The sequence below is a fragment of the Diorhabda sublineata genome, chromosome 2, assembly GCF_026230105.1.
Source record: "Diorhabda sublineata isolate icDioSubl1.1 chromosome 2, icDioSubl1.1, whole genome shotgun sequence".
In the NCBI taxonomy this organism is placed as follows: domain Eukaryota; kingdom Metazoa; phylum Arthropoda; class Insecta; order Coleoptera; family Chrysomelidae; genus Diorhabda; species Diorhabda sublineata.
In genome coordinates this window covers 35255660-35278657 of record NC_079475.1, presented here as the reverse complement: position 1 = coordinate 35278657, position 22998 = coordinate 35255660, and the positions used below count along the sequence as shown (strand labels likewise).

The window sequence follows — 22998 nt, the reverse complement described above, 5'->3', positions numbered from 1 at the left end:
TGTCAGATAAAGTTGTACACATATAGGGACGTAAAAAAATCAGAGGGAAATATAATTTCTATTAAGTCGACATTGTTGTGAAGAAAATCTGGAAAATTGCAGACGACTGATGGTTGGGAAACAAGTTTAAAATCCTCCTTTTACGACTCCTCTATTCATTCATAGCAGAGTTTTCTTTCTCGAAAAACTTATCTGAGGAAATTCACATAACGATCGAATCGGAATTAACTTGTTAAGCTAAAATGGACGCCTAGCTGGGGAAAATATATTAAATTAAATGGAAAATGCCAGAGAAATTCGTTTTTCTCATTTTCTTCTCCTGTAAGTAAGAAACCCTCGAACACTATTTGCTTCTTTATTAAATCTTGCAGTACTGATAAATTAAAGACTTGAAAATAAGAATAAACAAATATTATTACCAATTAACAAACAAAACAGATCTTGAACATTGTCTTTTAGTAGACAGTTAAAATATATTTTCAAGTTATACCTTGAGGATTTTCGTATGATTTGGATAAATGTAGTTAATATATAGGGTTTCCCCTTTTTTATCTTATTAAACTGCTTATGACTTATACTCAATACACTGTTTACACTATCACTAAACCAATACTCACAATTACACTAACAAACGCACGTTTCGATAACCAAATTATTATCTTCAGAGACTGGAGGTAAACTGTTTACCTTCTTGGTTTTCGAAACGCGCTTCAGACAGTGTAATTGTGAGTGTTGGTGTAGTGGTAGTGTGAACAGTGCGTTCAAAACAGTGTGTTCAGTATGATTATCACCAACGGTTCCAAAAAGTCCGACTTACCTGCTTACAATTTCCAAACAGCTGAATGAAAATGTTTCATTTTCTCACAAGGTATGAAGAACTTTTTGGCATGCAGTTTTTATTGGTATAAGGGCTTAAATTTTGATTTCTGAACAACTATAAACAACCATAAAAAATAATTTTAATATAAAAACTCACCAGTATAAGTAGAGTTGTTTCTTACAAATCCATATCAGAATCGGAGTCAAAATATCAACTGTTGGCAACGAAACATTTTCTCTTCTTCTTTAATCGTATGATTAATTGCCTTTTCCTAATTTCGGGCTCTATTATTTACAGCTCACTCATTCTAGAACAATTATTTTTTCCTGGAACTTTTTCTTTTATCTATGCCCGTACCAGTTCAATTGGGTTTAGTTCGCAATGATGTGGTGGAGATCGAACCACCATCATTCAACGAGTTTCCAGTGTTAACTTGCATTATCCATCTATTCGAATCATTCTTTAAAACCATCAGCATTCATGTCCTCATTATAGTCACCGAAATGAGTTCATTCAAAAGTCAATACACCACCTTTAACAAAAGTGGTATCTTCTATAATTTTCACATATTCTTTTATTTCCCTTCCTGAATGTCCTAGGGGTAGTACCTACTGTTGAAGAGGTAGTAATAACAAGAATCCCACAAAAATTTTTGTTGAGAAATTACCAAACCGTTCGACTGTCGCAGCTTTTGATTATTGGAAAGTATGCATACCTGAAAGGTAGCTTGTGGCGTGTTAGAATCACAACTATGATAGTCATAATTCGGAGTCATTCAAAAAACTTTTTTCTGGAAATGTTAACATAGTATTTCATACGTGTGATAAATTTGATCTCTGATCCCCAATCTATTCACTTATTTCTCCATGTAATTACCAGAATATTTCCTATTCAGGCTTATATTTTGTATAAAATATTGTTTTGTAAAAATAGTTTTTCAATATTTTCCCTAAATTCTTTACAATTTTTGGAGAATTTATATAACAGTCTACTAAATAAGAAACGACATCTAGGACAAGCAACAAACCCCGAATTGAAATCAAAACGAGCCCATAACGAGTAAATTTCGGTCTGTAATATTGGTAATGCGGCCATAACATCCAATAAGCTTGGATTTATGACATGGAAAGCTTCTAAATTTCACCACGGGCGGTATCCCAAATTCAATTGTGCCAGCATACTAGATTAAGCCGATTGTACTGTTATTCGAGACCAAGAAACTATATAATATGCGTAAATCTTCTAGCTTGAGTTATAGATAGTCGTCGGTAAACAACTGTCGTCACAGTTGGGAGGGACTTTTTGTTCTAATTTACCACATTTTAGATTTATTGATGCTGTCACGTGTGTTTATATAGCGTATCACATCTATTTTCAAAACACGCGATTCTCCAATCGAGGATTTGATTTTTTCCTTCGGGTGTGTGTGTGTGTACCGCCTTCTATCGAATTATAAACGCCCACTAAAAATATACAGTACTGTATAGAGAGAAAAGTTTCTCCTTATACTTCATTAATCATTGGGTACTTACCTGGAGCGATGTCTTAGTAAATAGTCTATAATTCGGAACATTACATCATTAAAGTTATAAGTGGATCACTTTGTATATTTTGAGATGCCACGAAACTAGAGGAGTTAGATCTGGCAATATTGCCTTTAAGTATCCTTTAGTAGTAAATTTCTATTGAGATTCTGCCATCTCAAAGTAAATAGTACGATTTGTCTTCGAAATATGAGTTTCAAGATCTGTTCAAGTGAACAATAATGTCTTAAACAATTGCAATGTTCATTTGGCGATGAAAGTGCTTTACGAGCAACTTTGCTTCGCTGGTATAGCGAATTTAAAAGAGGATGGATATCGTTTGGTGATGATACAATTGTTGGGAGGGCTGTTCTTCAGTTAATGTTGGAAACATTGAGATAATGAGAATTTTGATCTAAGATGCAGCAATCAAGCAATTGAGGCAACTTTTAATGTTGGATTTGCAACAGTAAATTGATTTTTACAATGTAGCTGTAATCTTGAAAAATGATATGGGGTTAAAATATTGTAAAAACTAATTAGGGAGTCAAATCATTCACTAGAATCTAATCTTCATCTTTTGTTCCCATTTTTTAACTTCTATCGCTTGATGCCTGGCTGAGAAACCGCTCTTTCCAGACTGATAGGAATAGTAGGAACTGAGATCTTCCGACGAACTTCTTCAAACTCTTCAGATCATAATAGTTTGCAATTATTGAAGTCGAAAAAATAGTGCGACGTTATTAAGCTTGCAGTTGCAAAAAAACGAAGTAAGAGAACTTTTGAATTGGAATTAGACAAAAAAATCCTATATTTTTATTTCTCACTAAATTAATTTTCAACTTTGAGAATATTCAACTCCAATTTACAGAAAAATACCACTACCAAGGGAGTCGAAAATCGCTGACATGTCTATAGTTTCCTTCCCAAATATTGCACTGTGTTCAAAGTATTACAAATTTTTTTATGGAATGACTTGAGTCAATCAAATATGAACAAGCCTTCAGTGGCTCATAGTGGAGAATGGTATTTGTGTGAGATTAAGCTTTTGTCATGAGGAAACCACATTACCCGGCCTGCCCAGTGGTTAAATTAGTATTTCTAATGATTGGAAGAAATATGCTGGTTTTGCTGAGCACTGCATAATCAAAAAGGTCCGCAGACCACTTGCCCTGTTCGAAGAAACTGTTCCTTGACGATTGACGATTCACAGTGCTGTGAATTACGGATCAACTTAGTCATACATGGAAGTGTCTAATCAATAATCATATAGCAATTGGACTTCAAGAAAATCTCAGCACTTTGGCTTCCAAGGTTGCTGATGATCAATAATTCGCACGAGATCGCATTTTGGATAACAAGAAGAAACTTCTTTGCGTGACAATTGTCACCTATAACGCCCCGAAGAAAGGTGTACAAGTTATGAAGAGAGGTAGAGGGGCAGAGAAAATCTTGTTAAAGCCGAAATTCGATTGTCTGCGGATTAACTGCTGGCCACGGACATCAGACTATGAAAACAACCTGCGGTATCTTGAATCAAATTGAGCTTCAGTATTATTGCAGAGGATGAGATTTTCACATCCACGAGGTATTCTTCACGATTACTCTAGGCCAACACAGCAGCTGCAATAAACTGGGAAATATTCAATAATCTATATTATAGTCCAAACTTAACGCCAAGTGATTTATATAAGATTTACCACAACGTTAGAACAAAAAGTACAATAAAAGATACACCGATTCATTGTTCCATCGATCCAAGAAACTTGAAAAATCTGTGCTTCATTGAAGCAACTACCAACAACCACCTTTCATTCTAATTAAAAATTCAGTTTCAAACAAATCAAAGTCTATTTCAATTATGCTATACAAAAGAAAGATTATTCTAGCCCACACTATCTCCGGACACCGCTTCTTCCCTCTCCCATAAACTATTAATTAAAAATTAAATCAATCATCTGCTTCTCTACAATCCAATAGATCTTTATTTATTGTCACATAATGCAATTCATTATGTGAGTAAATGTGAACATGTTAGCGAGTGTATTACATTCCCCGAACGGTCCTAATCGAGCGTTAAGTCGGTCTCAAGGGATAGGGATAGTTACCCTCGAAAATAGACTTTTCTTTCGACACTAGAACGGGATGCTAGGTGGCTTCTGCCACTTGTACACATGCTACTATAATCGATTCACTTTATATTCGATACAGTTTTATTTACTACTGTGTATTATGTTATTATTATGCTCGAGATAGAGGGAAATACTGGATTTTTCTTCAAATTGGCATATGTAGAGAATAACGAATAAAATGAGTCCTCTCTTCACTAGATCGAAGTATTCAATGTTTATGTAATTGATCAATAGTGGCGAAGTGGCCTACTGACTTCTTACTTCACGAAGAACTACAATACACTACACTAACATCATAGGAGGAAGACTAAGAGAAGAAGTAAACAAGAAAATTGAAGACGAACAAGAAACATACAGTAACGAAAGACAAACAATAGATAATATTTCCATACCAAGAAATATTATAGAAAGACGTTAAGAAAAAGGAGAAACACTGCACTAAACATTCATAGACCAGAAAGTAGCATTCGACTCATTTTCTTTCTAAACAGCGTGAAATAATCGCAGTTTTGTGTTAGCGAAAATACGAAAATGTCACCAAGGTAGGAACTGGAAGAAATAAAAATGGAAGAAAAAGAACGTAGAATCCCTGTAGCACAAATCAAAAACGTAGTATGGCCGAACAATATTTAAGTTAAGAAACAAAGCACGAATTTACAAAGGGACAATTAGACCTATAATGATCTATACATCAGAAACAAGAACAGATACATCAAAAAATGAAACAACTCCTGAAGACGACAGAAATGAAAGTTCTCAGGCGGTTCACGGGAAACACACTATTAGAACGAGATGGAACCAATATATATTTAAGTCGAATAACAGACGATAGACTGGTAAACATAGCAAAGGATAAATTTCCAATTGGAACACAGAGTAGAGGTCGACTTCGAAAGAGGTGGAGTGACAATTTAGAACCAAGACGAGGAAAGATATTGAAGAAAGAGCAGGTGCTAGACCTATTAAAAATGAAAGAAGAAGTGACACCAAACATAATAATAACTATCACAAGAAGCGTATATCAAAGAGTAAATTGGAAAGTATAATTGAATGAACAAAGATCAGACGGCTTTATGATGAAAAAAGGGACAGTATAAACAGTATCGTTCATACTAAGAAGAAGCGCATGAGATACCTAGAAACAAACATATGATATCTCAACATAATCCTCATAAACTTAGAGGGCTTACTATATACAGATTTCATCGTAATTATAGCAGAAAATTTGGATAGAAGAAATAGAAAAGCTGCAAATGAACATTAACATAGAAAAAACCAAAACAATGATAATAAACGAAAATAATGGAAACAAAGTCAGACTAATAACAAACCAAGAACAAATAGAACAAGTCACATTTTTTGAATATCTTGGAACAGTAATACACAATCGAGATGAAGTACCTACCAAAAATATATGGAAAAACTTGAATGGATAAAATAAGACGCAATTTTCAACAAGAACAAATAAATAAGAGAATCTCAAACTGATTTAAGTATTTAACAAGGATGGAACAAGAGCAAAGACAATATAAATCAAATGATGATACTAGTACAGGACAGGAAAAGATTGCAGAGATGATGAGTGTAGAGATGGTCTATTAGATGATTCAATACAAGTGAAATGAAAGACATCTATCCTAATGTTTATATTGCTATTAGAATTATGTTGACTAACCCTGCAAATACAGTTTCCGAAGAAAAAAGTTAGAAATTTTTAAAAACTACTTAAGAAACAATATGAACAGGACCAAAGAAAATACTTTGAATTGAAATTACTAGAGATATCCGATAAAGTGAAGTGAAAAGCCGATGACATTACATTTTTTTAATCTGTAAGCTTTCTAATATTCTTTCTATCATGAAACTATCATGAATAGGTAGATAGTTTCAAAGTATGTTCGGTAAGAAAGATGTATTGGGTAGATATTGGGACCGAAAGAAAATGAGCCTCACTGATGCAACTTTGCCCGTATCTATAAATGCTTATACAGAGGACGGCATACGTCAGGCAACGCTCTCGGGAAATCAAATATCCGATCGTTCTTTAACGAATACTGAAATGCAAACGAGTTTACCGTCCGCGTCTCCTCCACTTCACGAGGATGATTTCGATCGCAGATTAGATTTTTGCGAGTACTACCTGAAATGCAGTCAAGATAATCCGCAGTTCTAGCATTCCATTTTGTGGTCGGATGAAGGAACCTTCATGATCAATCGGCATAACTGCGTGTACTGGAACGATCAGAATCCTCACATATTCATTGAGCTTTTTTAAGGGTCGCGTGACGAACCAAAGTTATCTAGAAATGCTCGAAGATTTACGTTGGTAAATGATTAACGATCCAACTCTCGCGAATGCAAATAAACTATGGTGTGGAAGAGGAAAACATTGAGAAAAGTTTCTGTGCGAAATCAATCTGATGAAGGCTTTTGAGGAAGAATAAATAAAGAAGTAATGGCCGTTTAATATCAACTGTCAACCCAGGTATTCAGGGCACAACGAGCTAGATGGCTGGGATACGGCTCCTGGATGAATAACTACAGAATATCGAAAAAAATTAAAAGCAGGGAAAGGGACAAATATAAAAAAATATAAAAGAAAAAATTGGAAGCTGAAATGCTTGGAAGTAGCTAATCCAACTTTTTTCAAATAAACCGGGGTCATTTCTTCATTGTTAATTCCATATCTTTCAGTTTCAAGCTTTTCTGTCTGTAAGACGCTTTTTCCAATGCTTACTTACTATTCCATTGTTTCTTTACTGCGAAGATTCATTCACCAGATATACTGGTAGGTGACCGGAATCCCTGATTTTTTATAACTTTCCTAAATAATGGGTTCATGTACTAAATTGAGCATTGGTCAGCCACAATATGCAAGGCTTATCATTTCCTAAACTACGGCTAAAAATTTAAATCTAATTCCTAATTCAATTGTCTGCAAATTTCAGATGCTTGATCATTTTTATCACGATATCCCTCAATAGTTTCCAATGTTATTATCAGAAAAAAAACGAAGAAAATTGTTTGTTCAAATTATCACATAAATAAAAAAAGTAAATTTCCTAAAACTTGGTTTCTGCGTTTATTTAATGAGAAATAGTTGGTTGTTGATGTGAAAATGAAAAATATAAAGCTGCTTTATTCACCAATACTACCGTTACTCTATTTTCCAGCCACGTGTTGTACGATGCTAAAACTATACAATAGAAACCATTTCAATCAAATCATTCGAAAAAAAATCTTTATTTTCGCCATCCTCGAATACCTCCCGTCAAACTAAACCTATTCACATCATTTGAAGACATAATTTGTATTGCTTACATCTCGGGTATCGATTTCCTCCAAAAATCAAAAGAGTATGCTAGGAGGTTTGTTGTACCCGAAAAAAAAAAACGCAAAATAAAGATGTTAGGGCGAAATTAATACTTCTTTAACGAAACCGAAGAGGGTAGGTATGTCGAGTGAGTTTGTTTAGGGGAGTCGCGAAAATAAAGACATTTTAAAGGGATTTTTATTAAAAGTTTTTTTAGAAGAAATCAGATGCAGCTCGGAAAATATTGGGAAAATTTATAAAGCTAACCATCGATGTAATATACTTGACAAATTGATAAATATTTATATGTATATATTGAAAATATTTATTTTAAATTTGATACTGAGGGGTTTATGTTGTGAAGATTATAATAAAGATCTGATACTGAAATGTATTCATTATTCCATCAAACAATTCAAAATCAGTGCACATAAACTAATAAGACAAATTCACATGTGCCAGTGGATTGAATAATGTTGAGGTAGCTTACGTTACCACATGATTACCTGAATGTCACATTAGAAATCCTATGGAAACCTCATGTCGAGAGAAAAGAGAAGCATTGTATCAGTTTAAAAGAATTATTGGATAGTCTCGACATTGAATAAACCTGCATAGACTCACGGTTTAGATAATTTTGCAGTTTCTAAATTAAAACTTAGAAATTCTACAGCATATTGATCTATTCCATTAAAGAAATTTAATATTTATATTTTTGATTGTTTATCAAACCAGTTGTCTGACATCGCTGAAAATTTAGTTCCAGCCGTGACGGGTTACATTGTCTTCTTTTAGAAAACAAAGAACAAATAACAATGTTTAGTATCAATATTGTCTTAGTAACCATTTTGAGTGCTCTATGTTGTATATAAAAATAGAAAACGATGATTAATCCACCTCAAAAAACTATTTTAAAGCGATAAAAGCGATAGCTATAATCCAAAGGATTGAAAGGTTTGATGATCATGATGATGATGTTGTTGTTGTATTTAATCATTTATAAGCTCAAGAGACCAAAATAAACAACTTGTTATTATGTACACTCACCATAATCTAACTAACTAAAAATGAAATTAGTCAGCTACATCATCGATATATAAAACATTAATTAAACCAATTAGAACCCAGTGCTAATCCAGGTTTCATCCGCAGTAACAAAAATACTTTTACTTAGTCTATTTAGGCTCGAAAGTTTTTTCAAGCTCAATTGCTGCTATAAAATTTTGTCTTCTTTATCATCGTCTCAATCAATTTTCACTCTGCAAATTTCATCGTGATTTTCAGTACTGTAAGGACATTCTGATTGTTAACCATCACAAAAGCATGTTAAAAATTCGCGTACTAGTCAATAGAATAGTCAATAGAATAACCAATAGAATAGCCAATAGAACAGTCAATAGAATAGTCAATATAGTAGGCAATAGAACAGTCAGTATAGTAGTCAATATAGTAGGCAATAGAATAGTCAATAGAATAGCCAATAGAACAGTCAATAGAATAGTCAATATAGTAGGCAATAGAACAGTCAGTATAGTAGTCAATATAGTAGGCAATAGAATAGTCAATAGAATAGCCAATAGAATAGCCAATAGAACAGTCAATAGAACAGTTAATAGAGTAGTCAATAGAATAATCTATAGAATAGTCAATATAGTAGGCAATAGAATAGTCAATAGAATAGCCAATAGAATAGCCAATAGAACAGTCAATAGAATAGTCAATATAGTAGGCAATAGAACAGTCAGTATAGTAGTCAATATAGTAGGCAATAGAATAGTCAATAGAATAGCCAATAGAATAGCCAATAGAACAGTCAATAGAACAGTTAATAGAGTAGTCAATAGAATAGTCTATAGAATAGTCAATATAGTAGGCAATAGAATAGTCAATAGAATAGCCAATAGAATAGCCAATAGAACAGTCAATAGAATAGTCAATATAGTAGGCAATAGAACAGTTAATAGAATAGTCAATAGAATAGTCTATAGAATAGTCAATAAAATAGTCAATAGAATAGTCAATAGAATAGTCAATAGAATAGTGAATAGATTAGCAAATAGAATAATTAATAGAATACTTTATTGCCAAATTTGCCTCATCAAACAGGGGAGTCTTTGAGGGTTGTATCACAGGCTCATTGTTTGTGAGGAATTTTGATCTCATCATCACAGAAAAAAACCTCTTAACTGATAAAAAGCCTCTTTGTTTTGAGTTTTGACGATTACAAAATATTTATAACTCCCATTGGAAGATCTAATTTCTATATGTATCCAATCCTCTTTTCGGCTTTTAGACTGCTTGGAGTGAAAATATGTTCGATACTTTGTAATATGGACTCAAGCCACAGTTAGAAACGATCTTTAATAATGTGTTCATAGTGTCCACTGTCATTTCCTATGTACTTTAAGCCGCTGTTCTTTTTCTTCTTCTTCTTCATCGTACGTTAGGACTTAGTCCTGTGTTTGTTTCAATGGTTGCCCAGCTGCAACTGGGATGATGACGTCGTTAGTTATGATTAGCTAAGGTACAGTTAAATACATTTTATTATCTCATTTTAGAAATTACATCGTTATTGCAGCTTAGATCAAATTTAAGTGATTTTTGGCCAATTAAATAAGTCCATGGTACCCGAACCTCTTGTTACAATGTTGTTTTTGCCATTTGATTAAAAACCAATATATATCTCTTCTAGTTTATAACACACACTTTTGTAGCTTGACTTCGCATGTTTTTATCAATATATAATGTAATAATTTCTATTTTTGCGTGTTAATGTCTAGATTGACGGATAATTTTTATTCTACTTGGTAATAATAAAATTTTTCCCAGGGAGTCACTCGTTTGCATACAATATTTATTAAAAAGAAAACGTCCAGTGACCCTGACAAGCAAATGGCCACGACAAAAAGTATAAAAATCGTAAAAGTCACTATTTAAATATTTACTATCATTGCAGCGATTAGAAAGGTTATAAACTGATGCAGTTTGACTTATACCTTAGATGTTTAAAAAAAACTGCACTGCAGTAACATAAAACTCCGAACTATACAGGGATCCTTCTTATATAAAATGTATAAATAATTCAACACGTAGCGCTGTGCTACTAAACTAAACACTTTTGATGCCTGTACCATCCCTTTCAGTAAAAGAAAACATAAAGTTGCAAAAAGTTTGGCGCAGTTAGTATCGTTACTTATTAAACGAATGGTTATAATTTATATTTTGTTTTGCATACTTTCGGTTGTCGACAAAGTAATTTTGGTTTTGTAGTATAAAATAAAACACTTTTAAACAAAGAATAGTTTTTAATCGATTATATATTTTCCATTTTGCTCAATGACCATTTATGAAAGTTTGACAATTCAAAGAATTCTGCAAACTTCGAAATAAATGGTGCTAGATCAGGGCTGTATGACGGATGTGGCATCACATCCTAGCCAAGCTTCAATAGTTTCCCATGAGTTACCAAAAATGTGTGAGACCTTGCATTATCATGGTGAAACACTGAATCTTTCCGATTTGACAATTCTGGCCGTTTTTCTTTGATTGTTTCATTTAGTTTCATTAATTGTTGACAGTAAACATCATATTTGATCGTTTGGTTCCTTGGAAGCAGCTAAAAAAAGGCAACAGCACCAAACTATCAACAAACCAAAATATCAATGTAACAATTTTAGAAAATATATATATCGTTTTTTTTAATCTTTATATATAATATATATAATGATTGTTGATTTTCTTGGCAAACAGTAAAATGTATTAGGACTAATTATTACATCTTGAATATTTCATTTGAAGGTACCTGAAGGAAAAATATGAAATATCTTACGTGTGGTATAAAACGGAATACTATGAGATAAAAAAAGATGGGAAAATCTGAGGATAATCAAAGAAATAACAATAAAAACCTAATCAGATGTCTTGACATTATAGCAGGATTGAATTGTTATTATATTTCTTTCTTCGTGGAAGGGAAAATCTTCATAATACCTCACGGCCGCTGGAGGATATGTGAGATTTTCACTTACTAAAAACCCCTTTTGTTTCTCAACACACAGTATAACGGAACCCCTAGAAGGTATTACCTCATCATAATGCTTGGACTTATATTCGTCCATCTACTACATCTTTCTTTCTTTGTAATCATATCAGATAGTGTTTTCCTGACTCTCTCGCTAGTTTTCATTTTATGAACAAGATCCACACGGAGCTGTATATAATATGATTTAGTGTGAGAATGTATGTTTTACAGAAATAGGACCATTGAGATTTGGCATTAAGCGGCTCAAGGCAATCGCAGATATCTCAGCTTTTTGCAGATGTTTAAAAAGTCTATTTTGTAGAAGTTCTATAGTTTTTATGAACTACAGGGTACTTTATTTTGCATGATAGTTCGTACTTTCTTTTTTGTGATGTCTTTCAGTTTTTTCATAGCCACAAATAGCTCTAAGATGGCCTCGTTTTCGTCTTCTATAAGACCCACTAAATACGTGAATATTTCCGAATCTTCCAGTTTACCTTATTTACCATGAAGGGCTTTGCTGCTATTTCACACATTGATTACCTTTCCTGGCTCAGTGATATTCATTTCGATTAGATCTCCAGTGTGTACACTTCTTCTTCCTAGTCTCTAGGTACTAGAGTAGATTATTTTGTTTTTTTTTTTGATGTCTATAAATGCAACAAGGTCACTTTTGTTAATTTTAAGGTATTTTTTATAAATCTGATGTTTATAAATGTATCTGGTTTCCATTTCTCCTTTACATCCTTATTTAGCGATTTTATTTCCGAGTTTTCCTTTAATCTATGTTTCAAGTCAAAGAGTGAAGACTTCACCTTGGTAGCCAGCTCTTCAATTTGGGTGCCTTTTGTTGTTCAAATGGAAATTCCAAAACCTGCTGTACTTTATGACCCATCCGCTATTTTTCCTGGCGCTTTCCTACTTTCCATACAGAAGTTCGTTGGATTCTCGATTCTTAGATTTTCGGCTTCTTTTGTTTTAAAGGCTGGAATATTCAGGATTTAGTATCTATGTTTATATTTGGGCTGGACTTGGAACCTGCTCAGGTGGTGGTCTGGCTAAGATAGATTTGATATTGATTAAGTATAATATATTGAACGGAAATCACAAGAAAGTTGGACAGAAATTATACAGTAAAGCATTAAAAATCAGAACGAAAGCATGAAACTTGATTGAGAAGTCATTACGTTGTTTGTTTGTTCATTTGAAAAATTGCTAGAAATATTTCGAGAATAAAAGAAATGAGCTTGTTGGATTGGGAATGAATGTCAGTAAATCTTGGGAGGAAGAAAATTATTTCAAATTAGTTCATTTATCTACAAAAAAGGATGTTGACCAGTTCATAATGGAGGAGAATTGGAGGATCTAGTAGTTGGCTTCATCCTTTTTTCTTCTTCTCAAAGAAAACTTTGAAAACTGTATTTTACTTACATTAATTCAATGAATATAAAAAAAGTAATAATCAAATATCGCATCCAATGTTCCTGAGACAATTTAATCCATAATTACCTTAATAAAGTTCTGTTCCATTCCTTATTTTGCTTGGATATGACTCAATTACATCAAGGGATGAATTGAAATAATAGTATTTCAATACCGCGTGTAACAGTCTGAATTATTGTTTGATAGACTGATTCCCAAATCCAGAATCATTGGATCAAAAAGAATTTGACCATAGGAAATTTTGAATAAGTATACATGTGGTAAAATGTTAGAAAATTGTTATACTGGTTCTCGATAGCGACAACCATAAGATGGACCCGATAGAATGGCTGTAGCGATCTTCCAACTTAGTCTCTACAAATTTCTTCATATGTGGATATCTAAAATAAACCGACAAACCATCTTCCCTGGAAAGTGTGTCTATATTTTTGAATTTTTCATAGAGGTGGAAATATAGAGGGTGGTACATTTCCAAATGGACACCCTGTATTATTATCATATATTTCGTAATGCGATACACACAAATACTTTGACTTGGAAGCGGATAAATACGAAAGAAGAGGAAACGCGTCAGTTGGTCACAAAGAGAACAATTCTTCAACTCGAAATTCAATCAAAGAAAAACAATGAATAAGCGTCAACCATGATGCCGATTTTTTCACACCTTGGATAACCCCTTCGTAGGGGCGTTAAAAAGAAGAGGCGGAGGTAGGGCACGTCTCTCGTGTTAACACCTCGCCTTCTTCATGGTTTTTCACACCATGAGTTTTTAATCTCTTCGTGGGTTTTGTTCTCGGTTTCAAAATGAGGAGAATGTTCACGGAATATGACACGCAAGAAAAGAGAAAAACAAAAACAGGTAGTTGTGGTCTCACTGTGCCGTATATGTATGTGTGTTCATGAGCTTGTGGAATGACACCTTAATTATGTTTTTATTTAATTAGTGCTTACGTCTTGTTGAAAGGTTTTAAGTGGAAGTGAATGCAGGACCGGCTCTTGTTTACTCACAAATAACTATGCATATATGAATAGTGTTTTGATAATTTAATACAAATTTGTTAGGTTAGGTTAGGTTATAAATAGATATCGGATTATATATTAAAATATATGTTAAAGAGAGCAATATATTCATGATGTGAACGTTTGCAAAAAGAATTTTTGAGTATTCTGATTACGAAAATGACTTGCATTTTGACATTTGACGTTTCGTGGTAATGTAGGTTACTATGTTGATTGATATCATTTCAAAATAAAAGATAAAGAACTAAAAAAATTTTTTTATTCAAAATTGTGTGTTATTTATTCATCATCATTTCTTTCTTTCAATAAAACTCCTTTTTGTAGATTTTCGCTAGTGGGAAGCATCTGGAAGGTCTCTCTAAAGTTCTAGTCTACCATCTCCAAATTTCCTGGTATCGTTTTTCCATCTCTTTTATATCTTGTTTATATCGTTCACTTGAATTTCCTAGGAAGTAGTCAAGGTATGAATGAAAAAAATCTACTTTTGAACCTATTAGGCAACCTAGAAATTTCAAATGCATTATTATTTACGATTTGTTCTCAGTACAAAATTCTCTATGACTTATTTAAAGGCCGTTCTTTTTGAGGATCCGTCATGGTTGTGATGAATTGTGTATCGGCCATAACACGTCTAATATCTGGTTCAACAAAACAAAACTTCGACAGGTCTGTAAACTTTGATAATAAGAATATGAATCATTGGAAGTGACTTTATAAATTGCTTCATCAATCCCAGATTTACATGAAGCATCTCATGAACAACTTCATGAGAAGTTTCATAACGTTCTTTTCTACAATCAATAAATCCATAAAGACTAACAACAAAAAAGTTTTGGTAATTCCAGATTGTTATCCGAGCTACATTTTCAAATCACCGAACACTTGCCAATCGTGGTTTTTATATTTTATTTCACACCTAATCAATTCCATCTTCTAGTACGTTCACCTGAGGCGTGAAAAAGCATAGACATAGTCATTGTGAAGCAAAGCTTCTTTTAAGCTTCTTCTCGAAGAATTTATAGAACACGTCACTCGGCTAGGTCGTGTAAGATCTTAAATATATCCAACAAACCTTTTGGGAAAAGAAAAAAGTGCTTATTATTATATCTTAGCCAGGAGGAACAGACTCCTGACAGAAGATAGTCTCTGCTTTTGAATCTTGATACAAGTTAAGACTCTAACCAATTCAAAAATTCAGACTGCTGTCATGTTCACATTCAAAACTTGATTTGTCATCGAGATTATAATGCGTTAACTTTATTTACTTCCTCATGACCTAAGTTTATATATTTTATGAAGATTACTATACCATTGTTCACGGAACTCCATTGTGAACTTGGTGAAGTTGAAACCCAATATTTCCAAGGACTCACAGAGATTATTGGATTCAAATCTCTTTATAACGTCGTATAGTTTGTTGAAATGTGTTGGTAGTTCCTCAAATAGGGTCCGGTTTGATTCAATTCCAATGGTTACTGAAATATCAAATTGGGAACCACGAAATTCTCAACATAAAACTCGCATTGATGTTCTCAATAATAGTCATTTGGAGGAGATCAATTTCTGGGGATAACAGTACTGAAAAATACGAACCTGAAAAGACCTGTAGACATCGAGATATAAATAAAGGCAGAAAAGGAAATACCCAGCGAAAACTTCCACTAGCTATGAAAAATTCGAAATAATCGTAATACTTCTGAAAAATATCAAATACCGACACCAAATAAAGTGTACAACGAAGAGTAGATAAACTAATGGAAAAGATTTATACAAGAAATATGGGTGCAAACGCTTGAAGAATGAAGGATGGAAAACTGATCCCAATGTACAGTAGTGATCCCAGGAAATAAAGCTTTTGAACCCCCAAATGCAAAATATCAAATATAATGGAGAGGAAAAAATAAAAGAAGGAGGAACACAGGCTACAATGAAACGTCTGTCCGCAGTCAGTAGCATATGCATATGACAAAGAGCATATGACAAGGAATAAAAAACATCTAGAACATATGGTATAGAAAATAATAGGAAAGGAATAGATCAAAAAGAAGAGAAAAATTTAAGTACCAAAACCAAAGAAGTCATTAAACCTGTTGTCACATACGCTGTAGAAACTATGAGTCTCAAGTTAAAAATCTTGAATACTAGAAAAGAGGATGCTCAGACAAATATAAGGGTGAAAGGAAGTAGATGAGATTGAATATAGAAGGATAGTGAATAAGGAAGTACAAGAGATAATGAAAAGACAAGACATAGTTAAGTTTAGAAAACCCCAGTGGCTGATATGGTACAGATTTCATGGAAAAAGTGTAAAACGGAGACCAATAGAAGGTAAACCAAAAAGAAGACAAAGCAGAAGTGATATAAGACATGTAGAATTGAACATTTAAGACGTTAGATACAAGATCAACAATTTAGCTCTAAAATCAAAAAGAATCGAAAAGTTCAAAGGAGCGGCCCAACTGCCTCGGGTATGTATTGGCCTTATACATATTAAATAAACAACAACAAAAAAATAGCATTTTGTTGGATACTCTCACACACTGGAATAAAAGCAAACGAAGAGGCAGACCTGGCCTCTAAGGATGCTTTAAATAGTGATAGTGAGGAGTGCGTGAATTTTTTAATTACTGCCGATATTAAATCAATCCTAAAAGTTTTCAATGAATGGGAGAACAAATGGTCAACGTCCACGCTTAAACCTCGAGAAGGGAAAGACTCAGTAAAACCATGGTCAATACTACCGAAAAATCGCAAAGATGAAGTTCTTCTAACGCGTGTCCTTCTAGGCCATACGCGACTGACACAAAGCTACTTATTTGATGCGAAACCTGAATCAAAATATAGCAGCTGTAATTGTAAATTGACTATAAAACATATAATCGTAGAATGTCCATCCCTTAACTTAGAAAGATCATCATCAAATCTACCACTTGGAACAATACGTGAAATTAAAGGACCTGAATAAAATATTACTCACCTTAAAAATTACCTTCAACAGATCTCGACCATAAACTTAATTTTGCAAATTTTGTTATAAATAAAAATAGACTTGGAAAGTGTCATTTGATAAAAGACTTTTTAAACATATAATTATTTCAAATTGATGTTTTTTATTCCTTTTAGTTATATCTGCAAAGAAGGCAATCCCGAAAAATATTTTTTATTAAATTTAGAATTAATAAAGTTAAAATTATGCGATCTTTTAGGATTTTATTTCTAATTATGCGTGTGGTCTGAATTATTTGGAAAAAAACATTCTTTTTTATTCCGAAATATTATCACTTTGTATTCACCATAAGTAAAAAACTTCAATTGTGAAAGGAAGAAAATCTGTTAGTGTTATTATGCTTATTCAAAATATGCATTTCCTACATATTATCAGATACTTCTAGTTTTAAAAATAACCTCTAAAAAACAAGAGAGAGGATAGTAGTAGAAAACAAGCCGAATCGAATGAAGTTATCATTTCTCCGTGTCCAAAGCGGAACGAAGAGAGTAGGATGGGAGGGTGTAGATTCGTACACCCCCCGATCGAGAACAGGGGGCCGTCTTTACCCCCCAGGGACTCTCTTCACTTGGGCATAATTGAATTTTCGAACCGGTAGCTTATTGGGCGGCAGATTGCCTGTGCGGAGCGGCAACACCGCGGTGATTAGTTATTTCGTTTCGTTCTACCGGATTACGACATATGGGTAATTTTAAAGTTCGATAAACTTCGATTTCTTTGAGCACCGCGCCAACCCGATAGGAGAATGGAATTGGTTTTTTTTTATTATTTTCGGAGATTACTTCTGGAAATTATTGAACAAGTGAGAGGGTCATGTTTTTATTTTAGAAATGTGCAGTACTTCCGATTTTATTGTTCAAGTAGTTATGTTTTATTCATTTATCATCATCTCATGATGGCCAATCAGTCGTACTAGAAAACATATCTTCAAATTCGAAGCCCTATGCTTAATTAGAAATATATCACAAAATGCTGAAAAATCTTCCGAAATGGTCATTCCACCAGTTCACACTGGTTCTTCGCCCATATTAAGGGACGACAAAAATGTAAAATACTTATCTCTGAGATGAATGAAAGCCGTAGATAAGATTTATTGTTATGAATGACAAGGCAACAATAACAGATAATGCAGCGTGCAGATTTTGTGGCACAGAGGACGAAACCTCTATCCACATTCTCTTGAAGTACGAAACACACCTGGGACTGTATGAAATAAAAGACGAAGACCTCTGGCAATTGAAGCCCCACATTCTAGACTTTTGGAGTGGGTTTGATGGGTCAGCTGTAAACACTGGGCTCCCCCGTAACGCAGCAAGTAAGCAGGAGACCATAGATTTTTTTGGATCGCACTGTACCTATATGATACCCCAATATGTACATACATACATCAAACCAATCGTGCTAATTCGCTAAGAATCGATCTTTCACATAATGATTGTATTTCCAAAATTCAGTGATTTTTCGGAAAATGTATATAATGCGACTTTGGAAATTTCCAAAATTAACATTCTTCTTATCGCTTTCGTCAATTGAAAGTGCGTATCTCTTGAATTACTCGTGCGACTCGCTCAGTTCAACCTCTTATCGATGCCATACTCTAATCACATTTCTAAGACATATGTTCGAGGGAATTTACACTTGACTTGACCTGCTATAAAAACAAAATTTTAAATAATTAAATGCAAAACGAAAGACATTCGGGGTTAATTTGTGAGCGTAACAAAGAGAAATTACTTTAACAAGGCATGAATATTGCTCTAAATGAGAGAAAATTGGGAATGATTTCAAGTTAAATAAGGAATCAGGTCTCAGCTAATGTATTAAAAATGTAGACGAAAATATGGAGGTACATAAACTAAAACTTAAAAAGTGTCATTTGAAACGCGTAAGTAAAACAATCAAATAAAGTAAATATGTACAGATGCTTCTGGTTTTGCGACGACCTCCTATTCGATATTTTTTCATTCGGAGCAGTTTTCCCAATTCTTAAGCTAAATCTCGAGAATATGGTGCGGAAGCTGAAGATTTTCTCACTGAACTTCTTTTGCCTATTGATTCTTTTCTTAAATCGGTCGAATAATGCAAAGTAATAGTTACTATCAATTGTCGCTTTCGTCCAGTCCATTTCCCACCACTTTGATTCAAGTATGTAGGGGGGAATCCAAATTGCATCTACTGATGGTGGTCTACTGATACAAAGAATCTTTTTTATTTTACATTACAGATTTCCAAAATAAAAATATCTCAACTAAGAAGTCTCAATCAACGGTCACAGTCAAAGATCCGCTTAGATATAATCCATCTACAGACAACAACATGATACAATAAACAATGAAATTCAGTTACCTTATAGTAGCAATATCAAGTGAGAAGAATTTAATAGAGGAAACACGAACTCAAGCGATACAAACATACACGGATACAACGGAAATAGGAGCCGAAGTATCAACAACAAACTAATAGTGAGGATGGCTGAAATGAAAACGCTGAGAATATTTAACGGAGAGAGCCTCTAATATTGAATGAGAAGGCAGGATTTTAGAGAAGAAATAGGAATCAGGATGTGGTGAGGTGAACTACAGAACTAGAATGAGGTTGTAGAGATCATGATGAAAGAATGCCAGAAAATAGATGTGCAAAATGGCAATAACCCAGAAACTACTATTAGAGACCACTAGTCAGATCACCAAAGAGATAGTGAGAGAGCTGGAGCTCAACGACTGATGAAGATATCAGGAAGAATCTGAATAGTTGAAATCAAACAAGTCAGGGGTGAAAGAAAAAGAAGTTTTTTGTTTCCTATGTGGCTTGTTTTAAAATTCCTGATCATTAAACATCATCATAGTTTGCGAGGTAACTTTTAAACTCTGCAAAGTCAGTGATGATTAATTTTATAGGAGAAGACTCACCATAATAGTTTTCATGCTAAGCCTCTATATCAACTGCAGTTTGTCCAGTTAAACAAACAAAATTAAACATCAGATATGCAGATGACACCGTTGTATTTGCTGTCAAAAAGATAATAGTCATTATTATTAGTGAGGCCATCTCTATATCGATAAATTTGGGATAGTAAGAGTCAAACAATATAAATACCTTGGTACTAATATAAACGAGGATTGGACCAACAACTAGGAAATGGCAAGATCCACCTTTAACCGCATGAGTGTTTTCTTCAAGAGTCACAATCTCTCTACTGAAATAAAAATAAGAATGCTGAGTTGTTACGTTTTCTCTGTTCTGCTCGAGTTAAATCCTGGATCTGGAACGAATATACGGGCAAAAGATTACAAGTATTCGAAATGTGACTTTCTAGACAAATACTCAAGATCCCTTGTCTCACTCGGGTAACAAATGAAGAAGTTCACAGAAGAAAGAAAAAACTCACAAACTACAGTACTTCGGCCACAAAATGCGAAAAGAATCCAAATAGACATTGCTCCAAGCCATTCTGCAATGTAAATTATTTGGATAAAGCGGTTCAGGAAGAAACTGGCGGGATAGGCTTATATTGTCATAATGATCCCTGACATTCGTCATGGATGGGTACCACAAAAATACAATACACAATTATTTTCATTGTTGGCTTGAGAACTGTTATTTGAAAGATATAAAAAGTTGGTGACTTTAATTCACATTAATACTTTACTAACTTTTTTTGATACTCAACGCGTGAAAATTCCACCAACTATTTTCATAATAACTAATTAAAACAAAGGAATATACCAATTGATTAAAATAAACTACTTAAGTTAATCCGTTATCACCAAAGTCAGTCAATTTAGGTTTGTAAACTATTTGACCGTACACAAGTAATTTAACCTCGGTTTGCCGGAGATGAGGGTTAAGCTAACTGACGAGCAGGCGTGTCGTGACTTATGAAATACCATTGGGCCATTAGCACAATTTATGAGGGCCCCCGCGCCTCCACATGTCCCGTGTCCCGTTGATTACCTCGGATGTTATTGCTTTCAACCCTTTTATGAGCCGAGTAACGTTAAAGTTGCGTTATAATTAACAAAAATATTTGTAGAAGACCTAAAAGTAATGTTGGAGAAACGAACTAATGGATGATTAGAAATATGTTGATAGCAGGAATGGTTCAGGGTATATTTTTCTAAAACAACTCATTCTTAATGGAATCCTTTCTGTGGAAAACAATTAAAATTCCAAAGAACATTGATTTAAATTTAACAACTCTGAGCTACAGAACAAAATTTAACGCAACTCGTATTTTTATCATATTATTTTTATCATTTATCACTTGACTTAGATCATCTTGCTCCTTCCTGGACATGATGATTCTTATCACTTTGCACTACCTCCCAATTCCTTTGTCTCATTGTCTCTATATGGTTATCGTGTTTTATCTTGCGATTTAATTATTTACGTCCTTCGATTCAATTCCACTCCCGCTTACTGTTATTGGAAATAGTCTGCTCCACGGTGTTTATTCATTGGCGATACATCCAATTGTCTGTGTCGTTTCTACCAAATCTATTTGCATAAACGTGAAATACCCCATGTCCTGATAAAACTTGGCTTAGGAATTAGTCAGTTCTGCGCACTCTACCCATTCACGGATATTATCCATTACGTGTTTGGTCCACGCGGTTTTCGTTGTCCCGTTTTCTCATTTTTCTTGCCATGTTCTTAGAGCTCTGTCTATTGTTCTGCCTTTTTGTGTTGATCGTTATCGGAGCTCTTATGAATGTAGATTCTGTTGTTAAACATTAGATCTATTGGTATTATGCCTGTTTTCACCTGAAATGCCACTCCCGATGTTGTTCTTTTAGTAGTAGTAGTAATCTTTTCCTACACTAGTGCCACATACAAAATCATGTTGTGCAGAGCACTGCTAATGACCACTCTTTTGACATCTTCTCTACTGCCTTGTGTTCCACTAGAATATATTAATATTAGTGGAAAATATGGTAACTCTTTCCAGCGTGAAGCTAATATTGGTTTTGTTTTGGTTTCCTCTTAACAGCGTTGCCTTAGTTTTGTGGAGAGGCAGTTTGAGTCCATTCTCCTCTATCCATGTATTGATTCGCTTCAAGTTCTCGTTGTTGTTCGATATAACCTCTTGTTCGCTTCTTACCGCGGCGGGTGTAATTTGGGCGCAAACCATCCTTCTCTACCTGTCTGACCAAGAAGGGTAGATAATCCGACATGTATTTTCGGCGCTAAGAAGTGCAGGTAGTTAGAGTCATAAAATAACCCAATAGAGGGAAAGTTGATAGATTTTTAAGTAGGTTAGGTTAGGTTATGTTAAGTTAAAATGACCCTTCGGTCTTGGCGCCTAGCGTACATGTTGTAAAAAGTACATTAATCCTTTAGCGCCCAAATTACATCCGCCCTCTTACCGCACATATTAATGCTAAATCGGCTGTGAATGCAATGATTGTAGAATTTCTTCCCAGTTCCAGGCTAAGGTTGTAGTTGTAAAGGATGTTCCGCAATGCTGGGCCTAGTACCGAACCCTGCAGAACTCATGTGCCCATTTCAAGTGTTTCCTTGTTCTCTAAGACTATCTTTCTTGATTCGAAGTAACTAAATATTAGGTTTACCAGGTATTTAGAGACGTTTCTATATTGAAGCTTGGTTATGATCAATTTATGACAAGCTACTACTACAACTTAGTTTATTATGATAGATAATAATATGCCCACAGCTAACTTTGGTCATAAATAGAATTATAGGGTAACTGGCTTTTAAT

The 22998-nt window shown here is 34.0% G+C and overlaps 1 protein-coding gene across 1 annotated transcript in view; it reads left to right on the top strand.

The window, feature by feature from the left end:
• LOC130440651 (visual system homeobox 2-like) overlaps positions 1-22998 on the top strand; it is a 173582-nt gene that overhangs the window by 67008 nt on the left and 83576 nt on the right. The window lies entirely within an intron of this gene.